The sequence below is a fragment of the Myotis davidii genome, unplaced genomic scaffold (genome assembly GCF_000327345.1).
Source record: "Myotis davidii unplaced genomic scaffold, ASM32734v1 scaffold206, whole genome shotgun sequence".
NCBI lineage: Eukaryota > Metazoa > Chordata > Mammalia > Chiroptera > Vespertilionidae > Myotis > Myotis davidii.
In genome coordinates, this window is record NW_006297754.1 from 994149 (window position 1) to 1004774 (window position 10626).

A 10626-nucleotide genomic window follows, 5' to 3' on the forward strand; every position below is an offset into this window, starting at 1 on the left:
CCCCTAGTAATATTTATAATAATAACAATTTCTGTTCATTATATATTTACTATCTGTAAGGATATACGTTAAGAGCTCAATATATAGCAGTTACTTAATTCTTATAAAATAGTAGTGATAATTTTTTTCTTTTTTTTAATATATGTAAAGGAAAAAAAGTCATCACATTTTAGTATTTCCTTTAGCTATTAGGGGAGGAATTGCAATTTCTTTAAAGATAGACTTTCAATAGTGAGAGCAAACATGTGGAGGGCAGCATTATGTACCAGTCATTGCAATATTGCCTTATATGGGTTATCTTAATTAAAATCAGGAAAACCCTATGTCATAGCTACTATAATAGGTACTATCGCCATTACTACTTATTAATAATAAATACTATTCTTATCTTCATTAGTAGAGGCCAGTGCACGGGATCTGTGCACTAGTGGGGTGTGGCCTACGGGGATCAGCCTGCTGTGGGAGAGGCTGTTGACCCACCCACCTTCTGAGTGGCTGCTCATCCCTGTCAGCCGAGCAGCAGTCCCACTGTGGTAGCACACTAACCATCAGGGAGAAGCTCTTGCATTGAACGTCTGCCCCTGGTGATCAGTGCGAGCCATAGAGACTGGTCGACTGGTCGACTGGTCATTCTGCCCATCAGTCGCTGGGCCTTTATTACATAGGATACTGATGAGAAAAATTTATGTAGAGAGAAGTTCAATCTCTTTACAAGCTTAAAGGTCAGTGTAGAGGTGGGATATGAACCCAGGTAGTTTAACTCCAGACTCCAGGAGGATAAATGCCACATTATCATGTTAGTATTTTATATGTCCTTATGCGGTGAGAGGTATTCATATCTAAGTACCTACATATGTATGTTCACACACACACATATCTGCCGCTCTCATAGTCTTATGTAGAAGCGATCTTGCTCAGTGTTCAGGTAGAAAGAGTTTCTCTATTGAATAGAGTAGGTAGTTCTGCTTGCAGTCTGGGAAAAGGGCTAGAAGACTCTTAAAAATTCCTTTCTGCCCCAATTCAACTGGGTTAAATGCTCCTTGGGGGCAGAGACTATGCAAATGTGCTCTGAGCAGTAATAAGCCCGAACTGCTCTTCCCGGACTGGTTAGTGCCCTTGGCTTTCCACGAGTCCCACAGCTGGGCAGCGGTCACGCTCCTGTGCGCCTTCTCATTAGCTAAGAATGGCTTCCTTTCCCTCGTAATGAACTCTGCTCTGCTTCGACCACACCCATCGGTGTCTCAACCGCGGGATGGCTGCCTATTAACAGCTCTGTTTTTAGGTTCCGAACTTTGACACTGTGGATGAAGCTTTTGGTACCAGAATATACTAAGGCACCTGCTTCTCACTGACCTGCCAGAGAATGAGTGTGTAGGATTCTCTGCAAATCTGGGCCAGATCAAGGGACTGATGCAAGTAAATGAAGCCTGAATTAATGAGTACTTTTGGTTGCAAGTAAATCCCAATCAGGTTAAGACAAAAATGGAATACATTATAAATCCACCAATATCTTGGAACACCCAAATGAGTGAATTTTGGTTTTCAGTAATTCCATACCAGGGCCCTACTGCCTTTCTCACAAACCTAACAAGATTCTCAGAGAACCACAATGAACCAGAGTCTCTTATTGAAAGAGGGAGAGGAGATTTTGCTTTGTGTTTGTTGAGAAATTTAAAATGGAAGTTAATGAATCAAGTCAGATGCAGTATTTTTAGGATGCAGGTATTGAGCTACAATATAAATAAATTTTCCAGGGGTAAGCAATTATTATTTACTAAAGGCTCTATGGAATCTGCCATATCACAAATAAAATAAAATGTTCAATTTGCCTTTGGTGCCTATTTCCTTTTTTTTTTCTCTGCAGGGGGTGCATTTAGAAAACCTGTCTTTGAAGGGATCAGTATTTCTCATCACTGGGGAAGAAGTTGGCTCTTCTGAAAAATCAGCGATTCTCCTCAAGATTGTCTTCTTCATTACATGGGAAAGACAAGGAGTATGTTTTCTGCCAGCATGTAGGGTATGTCTACACAAGGGGACTGATACCCTGACTTCGAGCAGTGTGCTGTAAGATAATGAGGACAAAGATCATCTCCCCCTACTCTGCCCTCTGTGACCTAAGTGGTAGTGTCTATTTGTGCCGCCACATTAAAGCGACAAGATCATATGGGGATGACTGTTTACCATGAAGGGCCGTATAGTATATATAGTACACTGGGTAAGAGCAGGGACCATGGGCTCAGACTGCCCAGGTTCACCTCTACTCAGTTGCTAATTCCCTGTGTGACCCTGGCAAGTTTCTTAAGCCTCTGTACCTCTATTTCCTCCTCACAGTATTCACCTCATAGAGATGAAAGAATTAAGTCTGTGTATGTATATAAAGTAGTTAGAAGTGTAGGAAGTGCCACCTTTGTGTTAGCTGTTACTATCATCCGTAAGCCTTGACGCAAACATCCTTTAGAATGCTGACCTCATTTCCAGCCTCACTGCTTTGACCTCCTGCAGGTCCTCATCACCTCACCCATCCATCTAAGGTAATTGCCTCCAAACTGGTCTCTCCAACCCTCCTCCTTTTGAATCAATCTCCCATGCAGATCTCTTGTTAATCTTTCTTAAATGACCCTTTCCCTTCTTTCCAGCAAAAATCACTTTCTCTGTGGTCAGCGTTACTCTTCTTTGCCTGACACTTCAGCCCCTTACAGGGTTTTCCCTGTCTCATTGTCAACTTGTATTTGCAGTGATTTCTTTTTTTCCACTGCACTGCAGGAGTGCCCGTGTCTTTTGTGGTGGAGGTAGAGTCAAGCAAGAGAGGAACCAGGTGAAAGGAAGAGGTACAACATGGGCATTCCTAACTTCTATTGAGTAAGTCAGGGCTTCTGAGGTTGGTTCAAAGCAAGGCCTGGCTATGTTCATGTTGAAGCCGGCGGAGACCAGGCCACTCCAGGGGAATGGAGGAAGTCTCTGTGGATGGTGGGGCCACAGTCACCCCGTGACAGGTACGCTGTCCCTACATCAGCCGAGTCACGGGAAGCTTTGCTGAGTAGTATGTGATAGTCAGAAGCTCTACTGGCTGCTTTCTGGCAGAGTGAGAGGTGGCCACACTGGCTGCTGTTATAACTTGGCCTGCGCATTAGATTAACATAATACGCGTTATAGTGTTCAGGAATATTAAACAGGAATGGAGGCAAGCACTGCATTCCTAATGGGCTTACAGCATCTGTTTTCCTTACACCTTCCTCATTCTGGCTATCCACAGCTGAAATTATTTTTCTTTTCGGTGAACTGGAATGGATTCATTTCCAGCCTGCACTCTGCTGTAGTTTCTGAAGGAATCTGTACATTGGGGGAGACAAAGATATTGATATTACAGTGATCTCATTTCTCATCTGCAAAATGTGTATGTGCGTGCTGTGTATTGCATCTCTATGTGTGTTTAGTTACGTGTTAGAAAATTTCATAGCTGGCAGGGGCTCCTCTCCATGCTTCTTGCTTGTCTTTGTCTGCTCCCCATGAAACTGATCAGGCTGCCAAGTTCTTACTGACATCAAAGCAGGCTCCGGGCTCAGATCATCTCTGTGGGATGCGGAGGAAGAGGAGAAATAGCTCTTGCCCAGTGAACACTTCCCTGACAGAGCTCTAAGTAAACGCTGGGGCTTATCTGAATAGTTTTTTCACTGGCCAGGGTCTTAGTGGAGTCAAACATTACAGCTGACGTCAATCGGCTCGTGTCCAGGTCCTGGACTAATGCTGAGCAAATCTCAGGACAACAGATCCTTCCCTTTTGGATCTTGATTTTTATAGCTGTTTTGCATGATGTTCTTTCAAATAGCAATGAAAACAGTAAACAGATTAGAAAGCACAAGCCACCCATGAGTACATTCCTTTCTCTGAACCCACATGGATACAATGCCAACCCAAACAAAGGTTCGTCAATAGTACAACAGAGACTCTGATTTTACAAAGTCCTTCTTCTCACAGGCTGAAGAACTAGGTGCTTGTCAGTGCTGTGTTTCTTGGCTGCATATGCTTCACATCTGTGCAAAGACTCTTGATTTTTGCTTACCTTTCATACAGAGATAGACGCCAGTCTGAGGCTGGCAGAACTGCAAAGTGGGTGACCTTATCTTCTGGGTCCAGGGTTTCCCCAATTTGGATACATTCCTCTGCATTTTTAATTTCTCCCTCATTTTGCTCACAATCCCACCTGCCCATGCTGTCCCCTGGTTTTCTAAGCTCATTGGTGAGAAACAACAAAGCCTGCTGCTTAACACATCTTTCACAATCACCAAAATATGTACTACTGCCCATCTCCAGGGAGACTAACCAATCGATGGGTCAAAGGATGAGTTTGTGTGTAAGGAGAGCTAACGTGGGAAAACTTAAGGTAGGTGAAGCAGTTTGTGGAGAGATTTAGATTTTTCTGGTCCCTAGTTGTAAGCAGGGAACACATTCAAACACACGCAGGAAGGCCACATAACCCACGTGTACACAAACACACACAGCAGGCAAAGTAACCCAGAACCTCGCAGGGTATGGATTTCCTAAGAGAGCAGTGACCATAGGCATGACCGTGATGTGTTTTCTTATTTCACCTGGAAGCAGGGAGCTCGCCACCCTGGAAACTCCACTTAGAATCTTCCCATCATGGATGTTCTCCTCGACTACACTGTAGAGATGCAAAAAAAATAGAAACTTTACCTGTCTGCTCAGCAGACACTCTGGTGTCTGTTTTTGGAATGAAAGCCCATCAGTAACGCTTTCAAATATCCAAAAACATCTTTAAGTGACACCATCTCAGGGAACACCTATGCAGCCAGTTTATGTTATAGCTTAGAGAAATAAGACCCAGTGGATGGAAAAATTGAGCCTAGAACCAAGATTTGTTCACTTTCTGCACCACACTCACTTTAGGAAAATCATGAATGCAACCTATTCTGATGAGAATTTGTATAAGCTCCCTCCTCCAGCTATTTTTAATCCTCTGATAAGAAAGTTATGTGCAATTTAATGTTGCATAACTCACTAATTTATTCCTATTAAATGTTTGTGAAACATTTTGGAAAATAGTATGAGTAAAATAAAGCAAAGCAATGGAGGCAATTACTGCACTTGACGACAGGAATGTAATCATGCCCTTTATGAATTCATTGCTAACGCTTTATCCTTGTTCTTTCAAATGCGCCCTGGCCATCACATGCATAAAAGTGAAAAACTGCTTTAATCTTTCCAATAGGAACTGAATGTTAAAAACTAGCTAGATACTATGCAATGCAGCTCAACTTTTATGTGAGAAATATTTTACATAATTACAGTTAGTGCTAAAACTTTAGATGTTCTTATTAGCTATCTCTACCCTATCTCCAAATTAACTCTACTCTAATCATGCTACACTCTCTACTGTCCCCAATTCACTTCTGGTGCAAAGATCAGGCTTATGTGGTTTTCTTTTCTTTTCTTTTTCCTTTTTTTTTTTTCTTTTTGGATTGTCTTTCTTTTCCTACCTAAGTCATATCTTCAAGTTCAAGTTCAAATTCTATCTCTACCTAATTAATTCTTCTCTCTGGAAGTTATGCTTTTTTCCCTTTAATTCAAACCCTGAAAACATGTAATTTACACCACAAAATTTTATGCTTAATTATATCCAATATGGCGTAACTTGCTGATTTATGTTTATCTAGCAAAAATTTGCACTTAGATGGTGAACATTTTTATGCAGGCATCATGTTTTCCTTGTTCCTACAACACCCAGCATTCGAAAGCAGTAATAGATGTCCAATAAGTGTTTGCTTTTGATTAGCCAATGACTGATTAAGGGTTATGTGACAGGAAGCACAGGCCTTGCTACTCAATGTGTGTGGTCCATGGGACAGCAGCTCCAACATTTCCTGGGAGCTTGTTAGAAATTCAGAATCTTAGACCCCATTTCAGACTTGCTGATTTTAAAAATTCAGTGACTTGTAAAGTTTGATAAAGAATACTAGGTTAGGAGAGAGGGACGCCCCAGTGAGTTCTGACCAACATGATGCAGGTGTATAACTCTCCTGGCCAATACTATTCACAGAAGAAAGTGATTCTTCAACATCTGTGGTCATCAATACCTGCAGCAGTTCTCAACCTGTGGGTTGCAACCCCTTTGGCTGTGGAACGACCCTTTGACAGGGGTCACCTTACACCATCCTGCATATCAGATATTTACATTATGATTCATAACAGTAGCAAAATTACAGTTATGAAGTAGCAACAAAAATAATTTTATGGTTGGGGGTCACAACATGAGGAACTGTTTTAAAGGGCCAGAAGGTTGAGAACCACTGCCTTAGAGAGTCTGGTGAAAACTTCATACCCTCTTTTTAAAAAATGAACATGGATACACACATAATATTTTACATGTAATTTGTGAGTTAAAAGATGCATTAAGCTTATAAACAGATGCTTTATAAACAGGTACTATTGATACCACGTGAAAGTCCCTATTGAGGATTGTAAGTATATGAAAGTTAAGAATTATTTATCTACCTGCTGAAGTGCCTGGTTGTGTGTCGCATATTTATTGTTGAAAAGCAAGTAAGATCTAATTGGCCTTCCACTCTAAGGGTTTAGTATTTGGTATGTGCACTAAGTGTTTGGATTATTATTGTTCAATAATAATCATATGTACTTTTGCTCCAACAGGTGGGGTGATCAATATTAGTGTGTAAATGCTAATTTAGTCATGACAGAGGACTTCATGTAATAGATTAAATTCATTCCAGTAATACAGTGAGCTTTGATTTAAGCAGTCAAGATTGTCTACCTAATTGTGTACTTCATTAAATTTTTTTTCCTCTTTCTCCTTCTTTTAATCCAAGCAAAGAACCATATGCTTTTCATGTATTTTTCAAAAGTCCTTTGGGGTGATGATCTGAATTGCTCCTAATTATCAATTAAATTTTATCCAAGTAGATTGTTAAAAGTTTAGATGAGCCCAATTAGTGAGATCTTCACTCTAACAGCGAAAGTGAAGTTGGTCGCTTTGTCTTCTTTATTAGACAAAAAAAGAAAGGATCAGTGTTAAGTGGGGATTATGGAAATGGAGGCTAAAAATAAAAGACATAAATTATAAAGGTATGACCAGGGAAGTCCAAGAAGTAGCTTCTCCTTTCGGTAGTGAGTCTTTCCAAATACTAACAATATTAGTTTGAAAATAGATGGCCCTATTTATACTAAAGGGAGCGACAAATTAATGGCTAGGCTGGCATTTAAAACGATACAATTCTATATCCTTTACTAGTGCTTTTTCTTGAGAGAGATAATATCCAAACATATATTAAAGGCAATTTACATTTGCCAATCAATAATGTGAAATTGGGTTGATACTATTCTGACAATTTAGACAGAGCATCTGTGAGCACACTCAGAAGGTATACCGTCTGATACTCTTCTATCAGTGCAATCCTAAAAGCACCGTCCAAGAAAACTTGGTAAACTGTAAAGTACTTAGAGCTTCTCAAAGTAGATTATGGCTCAGGGTAAACCAATCTCTATTATAAAAACCCTGTGGCCGTGATGCCGTGATGCCGTCACGACCAAATGCCAAAAGGCACCTGCTGACAGTCATATGACTTCTTCATGGGAACAAGTAAGTGTTGCTCTGTTCAATTCTCATCTTCCAACGAAGGTCCATTTAGGTGCTCCAGAGAAGGAAAGGTTAGAGCAGGAAACTATTCTTATCTCCATCCACGACTGTCTTCAAGGTGGGCGGGTCTGCGTGTGTGGCAAGGCGCAGGTGGGCAGGGACTTGACACTGGGTCCCGAGGCGGGCTGGGTCTCGCTCGATTTCCTGCAGTGGGCCTCTAGTAGTTGAATGAAAAACAGAGCTCTCACTGGTCATAGGAGAAGGTCTAGAGTTGGTACCAGGGGCTGGCTAGTAACAACAAGGGGAACCAGAGTGCCTCTTTTCATTATTCATCTCCAAAGCAAGCTTTAGACAATTTACATTCTTCATTATTGAGAGACTGGATGAGAATCAGGGCTGAAAGAAACCAAGAACTGGATTCCATTTCATTGGATTCAATCACATACATTTGTAGAGCACCTAGATTAGGTCTTGGTTAGTGGAGGAAAGGGAAGTGAAACAGAGAGGCTCGAGGGTCAGTACAATTAATAAGACCTGTTTTCTAGCCTTAAGAATTTTGCTGTCTAGTTGGGGAAACAAACTCTAAGGATCATCTGATAGATAATATCTGGAACTGTTAACCCTAGGAGACTAAAGTGAGTGAAGGAGTCTGCATTATTGTTCTCTTTTAATGCTTTATACCTTTTCTTTCATTTTCTCGCCTTATTTCACTGGCTAGAAGGCTGTATTGTTATAAGAATAACAATCTTATTAAAGTGAAACCCTATACAAAATATCAGGCACACTTCAGCAGCGGCCAAGATATCATTGGAACAGCTGGTTTTTATGGAGCCTCTGAGAGCATCTAATGTAGACCAATTTCATTTCTTGTTGCTTTTTCCCAAGTGGAAAGTGAACAGTTGCATACTGTCATGTTCAGATACTTAAGAAAACAACTGGGTTAAATCTTCAGAGTGGGATAATGTGACCTGACTTGTTTAGGATGAGGTCACTTTTTGACATTTGTATCATAGCAGTTCAAGGGCAGTCACATACCAAAATCAAAGGCAAATGACATTTGATTTCCCACTCAGTCTGCAGTAGACACTTGGTTCCCGAGAAAAGCATTATGTTAGCAAGAAAAGTGCCTTGGCTTTTGCCTAATCTGCATAACAGATTTTTAAACAGCATAGAAAATAAAGCGGGATCAGCAGAGAGTAGCGGCAACAGTGATGATGTTATCTATGATGACAATATGCGTACTGCTTTGAAATCAATATCAATAAAGCAATTATAATAATAGCGATTTGTCTCTGGGACATGCAATTACCAAAAGCAACAATGGCCCTGCAGCAGAAGCCCTGATAAGTATTAGGGTAAGTTGAATAAAATTTTTCTAGTAAAAATTCAATATATTTGAGCTCTTTTTTACTTCCCAGGGGAAGCTATGGAATCAGGGAAGGATGGGAAATGGAAGGGTAATGTAGATAAATGATAGGCTACTTCATCTATGACTGGAAAACCAGAAAGAGAGACGGGAATGGCTCAATGGTGAATTTGGACTAGAAATGAATTAATGGCAAAATTTATATGAAGAAATCTAGAATGAAGAGAAAAGATGTCATTTTTGGTTACTCTTTGTAAATCTGTAGGTATTATGGCCTTTAAATTAATTTCAGTGACTAAAACATAAAATGCTGTCTAGAGCTAGAAGGCACCTTGGAAATCATTATAACTCCCTCATTTTATAGAGACCAGGCTTTAAAGCTCACAGAAATTAAATAGCTTGATGACTGTCATATGGTCACTGGCGGAGTTGGGGCAGGAATATGTGCATCCTAATTCCTGCCTGACAGCTTTGAGGGGAAGTGGGTTTTCACAGAGCCATCAACTCTGTGAGCAGCTTAAGCAGAATGTGGCAGATGGGCTGTGTTTATTGCTGTTCTCACCAACATGTACAAGTATTGAGATGTTACATGGTGGAAGGTTTAACATTTTCTTGTCGACATCTATTTTTTTCACTCATTGTTTATCGTGCTCCTCGGAGAATGTTAAATATTTTGTAAGTAATACAATTTATTTTCCTGAAAGTTTATATAATCAAGTAAAACCACTAACGAGTAGAGTTAAAAACAGCAGTTAAACTTTATTTTCAAAGCAAATGACTTTCTCTCTTTTGGTGACCCGCTTTCCAGCAGCCACATACAGAGATGGAAAAAGTCTGCATGTCCCACTGTGGCTTTCATTCAGGTCATGTTACTCCAGCATGAATTCTGAACCTGGACCTGTTTTCCCCTCAACGCTGGAAGATTTGTCTGTGATGAATGTAAATTGGGATTATTAATTTCTCTGTTGAGATGAAATGATTGATTTACATAACTTTTTTCTTTATTTTTTAAATATATTTTTATTGATTTCAGAGAGGAAGGGAGAAGAGATAGAAACATCAATAATAGGAGAGAGAAACATTGATCAGCTGCCTCCTACACACCCCCTACTGGGGGATTGAGCCCACAACCCGGGCATGTGCCCTGACCAGGAATCAAACTGTGACCTCCTGGTTCATAGGTCACTGCTCAACCACTGAGCAACGCCGGCCAGGCAGACTTACATGCCTTTAAACTTGTGGTTTTGTGTCTAGGTTTATGTCTCAATTTTATTTCTAAATGTATTTGTTCTTTTATGCTCTTGGCCTCAGAATGAAATAACTACCACTGCTGTCAGACCAATTATCCATCTGGCTATATCCTGTAAAATTCTTTTACTCTTTTTTTAAACCTTGGTAAATTAACCACCGTGAATATTTCATTTGTTCATGCATTCCTTTGTTGCACATTGACTCTTTGTTAGGACCACTGTCATCTCTGGGGCTGTGACGATAAATGAGACAGGGTATTCTACCCAAAGAGGTTCAAAGGTCAGTAACACCAAAGGTCATTTCAAGGGAGTGTATGATTATGCTCTATTTGATTTGCCTCATAAGATCTGACATATATTGTTAGCCCCTTAGCATCCCTTAGCCATTGGGATTTATC